The sequence below is a fragment of the Echinops telfairi genome, unplaced genomic scaffold (assembly GCF_000313985.2).
Source record: "Echinops telfairi isolate 266 unplaced genomic scaffold, ASM31398v2 ScPeMD7_6;HRSCAF=24_1, whole genome shotgun sequence".
Classification (NCBI taxonomy): Eukaryota; Metazoa; Chordata; class Mammalia; order Afrosoricida; family Tenrecidae; genus Echinops; species Echinops telfairi.
The window spans coordinates 2,339,520-2,347,185 of NW_022103903.1; positions in this window are offsets into that span (position 1 = coordinate 2,339,520).

The window sequence follows — 7,666 nt, forward strand, 5'->3', positions numbered from 1 at the left end:
TTCCTAGGTAATCACAGTTGTTGCAAATGGTGTATTTAAAATAAGGCACTATTGGTTCAGATAATTAGAGAAATGATGTTACATTTACACCCTTTCGGTTTTGCCTTAGAACTCTAGATATTTAAGGATTGTTAAAATATATATGTAATAATAATTAAACAGTCATTCAATGTATCGCATCCTGGATAGAAATGCTGTATTGAAAATTTTGAGTTAGTAGAAATATCGAAAGAAATGGTTCATATCAATGTTTAAAAATCCACTAATAAAAATGTACTATTTTGATACTATTTCTCCTTCAACTATGTGTTAATTAAATAACATTTTTGAGTTACCCGACCCCACCACTCAATGGTATTGTATTCCTTCTGATGAAGCTGATGCATGATATCTACATGATGAATGTTTCAGACTGATCTTCATGGTTCTTCATCTTTTTGTACATGATTCATTGTACTTATGTCTGTCTGTCTTGAATTGCTCCCACTTTTATTCTCCGGATGCAGTTGTTAGAGACATAACATTTTTAACACCCAGAATATTTATTAATATTCCTTTGCTCAAGCCATTAAAATATGCTAACTAAGGTAAATTTGAGCAAGAATACAAAGACATTTTGAAAGGTTATGATCTATGACAATTCACAACTGTGGAGTTGTTTGAATTGAATTAATTGTTGTTCAGATGAATCTCAGGAACAAAGAACTCAAGGGCCGAACCTTTTCATGGAAAAATGTTTGACCTTTTCAATATTGGGGCATTGATTGGCAGTTTATCCTTTCTTTCTCACAATAAAAGGTTTTTATAAAGGAATGGCAGAGGTGAACTTTAAAAAGATAGAAGATGCATGCATAAGTAAACTCACATATTTGAAAGAAATCAGAAAGTATTAGCAATCTATAATACAGGAGGTATACTTGACATAACAATAACAATTCTAAGTTATTTGCCCAAATTATGCATTAAGATTGTAGAAAACAGGTTAATTTCATCTAGTGATGTCACTTATCTAAAAAGAGATGACATAATTTTCTTTCTTACTTTTCTCAAATTCTAAGTAACTAGTTATTTGTAAATTTATCCACTTGCTTTATTGTACGTTCTATATGTGTTAGATAATCAAACTGCCTCACATGGATGACCACAACAAGGGGCCCAGGGTAGATTTGCAGAGTTATTTGTAATTCAACAGATATATTGTGTATTTTTATCCCTTGTTAAATATGAGTCATAATATATTCAGTGGCATTGGGTTATGGAAAATGCGGCAGTGGCAACTGAAACTCCTTGGGATTTTTAGCAGGCAGTGTTAGCTAGACAGAGGACAGAAAGGGAGAAGAGGTGATGGTGAGAAAGGGAGAAGAGAGAAAGGGGAAGAGGTGATGGTGGTCGGATTGTGGAAGAAACTGTAACACAAAGGAAAGGGGGAGATAATTTTTACCACATGATTATCCAGGTAAAAGGAAGATGAGGGACAGATCAAACACATTTATTCATCAATGGATCAGACTAGAGATAGGGAAATGGCTGGGTGGAGAAGGACAAGAGATCATACTATCTCCTCCTCAATGACTGAATATACTCTCGGATTGCGGGCCTGGAGACAAAGACACAACATAAAGTCTGTAGACAGACATACCTGGAAATAGGAAGTAGACTACAGAGAACCAGTCAACAGGAGAAGACCTGCCAGAAGGCAGCTAGAATAGAAACACAAAAAAATAAATTAATCCACTTACAGACAACTATTTTTAACAAAGGACCATTAAACATTAAATCATAAAAGGAGATCCTCTTCAACAAAAGGTGCTAGAATCATTGCATCTCCATCTGGAGAAGAATGAAACAAGGCCCATTGCTTGACCCACATCCCAAAATAAACTCAAGATGGATTAGAAATATTAATGTAAATGCTAAATCTATACTGATCATCAATGAGACTATTGGGACCCACTTAAGAACCCTATGGAAAGGCATACAAATACTACAAAATGTAATAAAGGAAATACACAGAGTGGAACATAAAATAGATCACAGTTATCTACTAAAAATAAAACACTTATGCAAATTAAAAATTCATCAAAATATTAAAAGAAAAAATCTTTAGCAATGACACACAAACAAGGAACTAATTACTTGACACCTAGTCAAAAGGTTTGTAGTCCTAACCCATTCTGAGACAAATATAAAGGAAAAATCTGAAAACCTACTTTCATGAAGATTACAGCTTTTCAAACACTACAAAGAGCCAAATGTTGCCTTTTGTTGAAATATATTTGAATGCAAAGAGGTTTGGCTTATGTTATTTATCGGTGATTTTAAAAGATATGATAAATGTGAACATCAACATGGAACATAATATAATTTTGAATTGCTTAAGGGAGTAAAGTACTCATCAGAAATTTAAGAATTTTTAAATTATTTCTCAAAAAGTTGAAAGCACATACAAGAAACCCTAGCACTGTTATCCTACTGTTAGGTAATATTTGAAGTGATAACAATAAGGTTAGCGGTTCAAACCCAGTAACTGCTCAGAGGAAGAAAGATGAGATTATTGGTGTCTGTACATATTTACAGTTTGGGCAACCCTATAGAGGCTTGTGATGTGTTGGAATTCTCAGTGGCAGTAGTATTATAAAGAGCTTAAGGAATCCTGATGGTGCAATGGTGACCCTCTTGCTGCTAACAAAGTTTTATCAGAGACAACCTTCTATGCGACAGGGGAAGTATGCAGCTTTCTGCCATGGCAAAGATTACAGCCTTGGAAAACCGACAGGGCTGCTCTACTCTGCCGTGTAGGATCACGAGCAGTGAAATTGAGACTATGCAAAGGAGTATTTTATAAAGAACTTTTATTAATTTACTTTTATATGTAATCCAACAAATCCCCTTAAATTCCTATTAAATCAGACATCAAAAAAGGTATGTTGATACTTTCAAGGGAGAATAGCCTCTGATTCATTTTTTATTTTTGCCTCATGTTCCTAAGCATATATTTATACTGTTGAAAGTTATGCAAATTCAAAATCTAAAGTAACACTGGTCTCCTACAGATTTAATTTTAAGAAGTAAAAATATTCAAGAGGATTTAGGACAAAATATGTTCAGGCCTTTTAAATTATTAAAGTTACTTTCCAATAAAATGATTTCACTACTAAAGGAAATTTCATGTTTTTAATAGTTGAGAAATTAATAGTTTTAAGGATCTTTATGAAAATCTAATTCTAATGCTCATCATGAAAAATTACTTGTGGTTTGAATTTTGCAGATGAATTTATTATTAACTCCAAATTCATGAGTAACCTAATCTGATCATGACATGAGCAATTTTGAATTTAGTTATCTCAAGATCAAATTATATTCAAAGTTCTTTATATATTTAGTGTTTTTAAAATAGCAAATGCATCTTCAAAATTCAATCATCAGCATTTCTTCCGGAGGTAAACTTCGGGGAGGGCCACATCATAAGAACAAATTGTTCTTAGATTAGGGCTATGTTTAACAAGTCCCAAATCCAATAATGCATGGGCACACGTGATACTTGCTTTCATGGAGAGATTAGTAAAGATATGGGTGCTATTGCAAATTGTGGTGAGGAAACCAGGTGGTGTCCTGAAATACCATATATGCTCAAGTATAAGCTGACCTGAATATCTGCCAAGGAACCTGATTTTATCACAAAAACTGCATTAAAAATGGGCCAAAAAACTCGGCTTATGAACGAGTATATACAGTAATAGCATCTGGCATCTTAAACCTTTTTCTTAAAACAAGTAGTCATTTAAGTGAGGTATTACAGCTATCTGTATGGTCCCAAAATTGCAAATACTAACCAAATCCAGGGGAGGCAATGGTATTAGAGCTTAAATTCTGGACATCCAATTTGCAGAAGGGCTTTGGATAACAGTAAGAACCCAAAATCCATTTGCAGAGTCCCCACAGGGATTAAGCCTCTGAACACAGTCGAAGGAAAGAATAGCTTTGCTATCAGACAGAGCATTTTAAATTCGATTATGGTAGATGGAGTTAAATTAAAATGGTATCAAGTTATCATTTGAGATCCTTTTTGACCCATTTAAAATTTGTTCCAGTTTTTAACATTTTCTGCTTTCTTTTAGTTTTTCTCTGTTTTTTTCACTGTATTGTTGCTCGGTGTTTGTTTGTTTGTTTTTTTAATTTTGTTTTCTATGTTTTCCAGTGAATGAAATACAGAATAGGTAAATCTATAGAGACAATAACTGAATTGATAATTACCCAGGGACATGGTAGGGGTAGTTGGGGGTAAATGGAGAGCTAACAATATAAGAAATAATAAAATGTTTTAACGTTGACTATGATAAAAATTGCATAGCTTTTCTTAATATGAGTGAACTATTGAATTATATGATATGTGAAATATATGTCAATAAAAATAAGTTTAAAAATCCATTAATATATATGTTTTCATATGTCTTTGGTTCCCTTTATAGACATCAATATTATTTTATTGGAAGATACTATCAAATTTTATATTATTTCAAATATTATTTATAAAAGGAAAAGATGCATGTATAGGACAGCCTTTTAGACCAAAACACATGGGTTATTGACTTGTACAGATTACCTCCTTAAGTTACTGGACACTATTTACACCAACATTGAGGTTTGGAAATATGCAAAACTTTCAATAACAACCATTCCTAAAGGCAGATTTATGCATACTAGACTAATACTTGTTATGAAGAAGCAAAGAGAACATGGAAATATCAAACATATGGTAGTCCTGAACCGCCAAGCCACAGTCTAACGACTCACAGATCGGTAACCTCAGGATAACAGTCATTGGAGTCTTCCCACATGTGGGCGGTCCAGCTTTAAATCCCAGGGATTAGTTCAGTTCCTTACATCTGCTACCGTGAATTTAGGGTAAAATCCATTTCAATTTGTGGGGTTACCAAATTGAAGCCTTCTGGTGTGGCCTATGAAGAATGTGTGCCTATGAAGAATGTGTGCACTATGAAGAATGTGTGCACCTGAAAAAGAGAGAATGAGGATCCCTGATTGTCTATAGGACGAGGTCTGGGTTAACCAGTGTCAAAAGTGCCCATAATACCAGGTATATTTTCTCCGTGGGGGAGTCTATATAGTGATGTTAATTGTTTTTCCCAATGGCATGTCCCCACTCAGTTAATTCATCAGCAGAAATGTAATCCCCTGCTCCAAGACAGACATGCCCCACCTTTACCTTTTGACTTCAATTTCCAGTAAGGTTTACTAATCATTGTTTAGAGGAGTATCTGTCCATTTGGGATTACCATAGAACAATGTTACATGGCAGGAGTTGATTGGTCTTCACCCTCTCCCGTCCCTCCTCCCCCACATCAGAAACTGGTTCCAGCTGAGGTGAGATCGCTCTTGTCAGGTGGCTTCTTTAGATACCAATAAGAGGGTGATGCTTGCTTCATGGACACTAGGCAGGGCACTACTTCATTGCTTGGGACACCAGAGCAGAAGATTACATGACCTGAGACAGAAAACTGCCTTTGTCTTGGTGTTTACCCTGATAGTTGTGGATTCATATAACATTCATCCTTTGTAACAAAATAAATTTTCTCAGAATAATAATTTACAGGTTGACCTGGGACATGAAATATTTATTAGTTTGACTACTGTTTTTTTGGAATGCATAGTATTCCATTGCGTGTATGAGTCCCAAAAAGAAAGGAACTTTTTTGTCAAAGTTTTGTATTTATTATTATTATTTTTTACAAAACAACCTTATTACCTTTAAAGTACTCTGCATTACACTTAATATATCTTTCAAATCTGTGATTTCTTTCTTGGAAACATTTTTCAAACTCCTCTGTTTTGCTGGCTGAGAGCACCGCCCTCATTTTTCCCTTCACCTCTGCTATGTAGTCAAATTCTGTCCTGTAGTGTCCCTCTTCATTCAGAGAAACAAAAAGAAGTTGCACAAAGCGAGTTCAGGTGAGTAAGGTGTGTGGGGCAAGATAGGCATGCTGTTTTATTTCAAAATCTGGTACAGTGAAATGACTTCATGAGCAGGTGCATTGCCGTGGTGGCCAAACCACTTCTCTCGCCATGTGCCACAAAGCAAGCCTTATTTGGTCACACACTGTAATGCAATCTTAACCTCATGGAATAAACTCCAAATTCATTATTCCCCCTCACATTAAAAAAAAAAAAGGATTGTCTTGATTGTTTATTTCACTCGCCGAGTTTTTGTTTTGGTTGAGGTAGCAATGGCATCTTCTACTGGCATGACTGATGTTTGCTTTCAGGGTTGTAAGAAAAGAACAGCTCCATGTCTTATCACCTGTAATGACCTTGGAAAGACCACACCAGAGTTGAAATGCCTCCAATGCCACGGGATCCACAAGACCTTCTACACAGTGGCCTGTGATCTTCCTGCATTTGGCATCATTGCATGTGCTGCATGAGTCTAAAAAGGAATTTATGGACTAGTATCAGACATATATGGATCTTGTCTGGGCTGGGATATTTTCTCAATATACAATTGCTCTTTTGTATAAAGCTCTTTCTTATACACACATGCACAAAAAAAATGACCTTGGAAAAAAAAGTCTGGGTTACTTCAGAGCTGTTCTTTCAAAACATTGATTATTCCCACTTATTCCTGGTCAATCAGAACCAGAGGCTCACATTTTGCAGTGACTCTTCTCATTGACAAATTTCCCATTAAAATTCACTGAATTGAGCTCTAAGATAGTCCAGGTAACTTCCCCCTCTCTTTACAGTCTGTCGGGGGTGTGAGCACGAGTGCACTATTTTTGTTGACATTTTCTTCCATCCGGGAAGTTGATGGATGTCCACATTGAGGTTTGTCATCAATTGACATTTGACATATTTTGAAATGAGAACACCACTTTTCCTATAGTGCTCTCCTTGTAGGCTGTGTTCAACATTGCGACAGTTACTGTGGCATTTTTCCCAACCAGGAAACATAATTTCAGAGTTGCACAACATTCCCTTAAAATTGGCCATCACAAAATACAAGGTTTGACTGAAACTGCTTTTTAAAAAATCATTTTATTGGGGCTCATACAACTCTTATCACAATCCATACATATATCAATTGTGTAAAGCACACTTGTACATGCATTGCCCTCATCATTCTCAAGACATTTTCTCCACTTAAGTAAGCCCTTGGCATCAGGAAACACAGGGAATCCAGGATGGATGATCTCTTCAGGACCAGTGGTGAGAGTGGTGATACCGAGAGGGTGGAGGAAGGGTGGGGTAGAAAGGGGGAACTGATTACAGGGATCTACATATAACCTCCTCCCTGGGTAAGATATGACAAAGTAATAATCTATAAATTATCAAAGGATCATGAGGAAGGGGGCGAGAGAGAGGGAGGGGGAAAATGAAATTTCTTTTATGAAAAAATTCACTGTGACCAGAGCGAACCTTCCCAGGTGATGCCACTGGGTGCAGTGACTCAGAAGAAAATGCTTGATGCTTCCCTAGTAGAAAAAATCATGTACTATGAAAGCTCCCCCAAGCGAAACTTTTTTTCAATTTTTGGGGGGGTACCCCATAGTATACATGTGAATCTGACTGGATAAAATAAAGAGAAACCAAATCACATATATATGTGGGAAAAGATGAAGGAGAAGTCAAATATCATTAATTGGAACCAGGC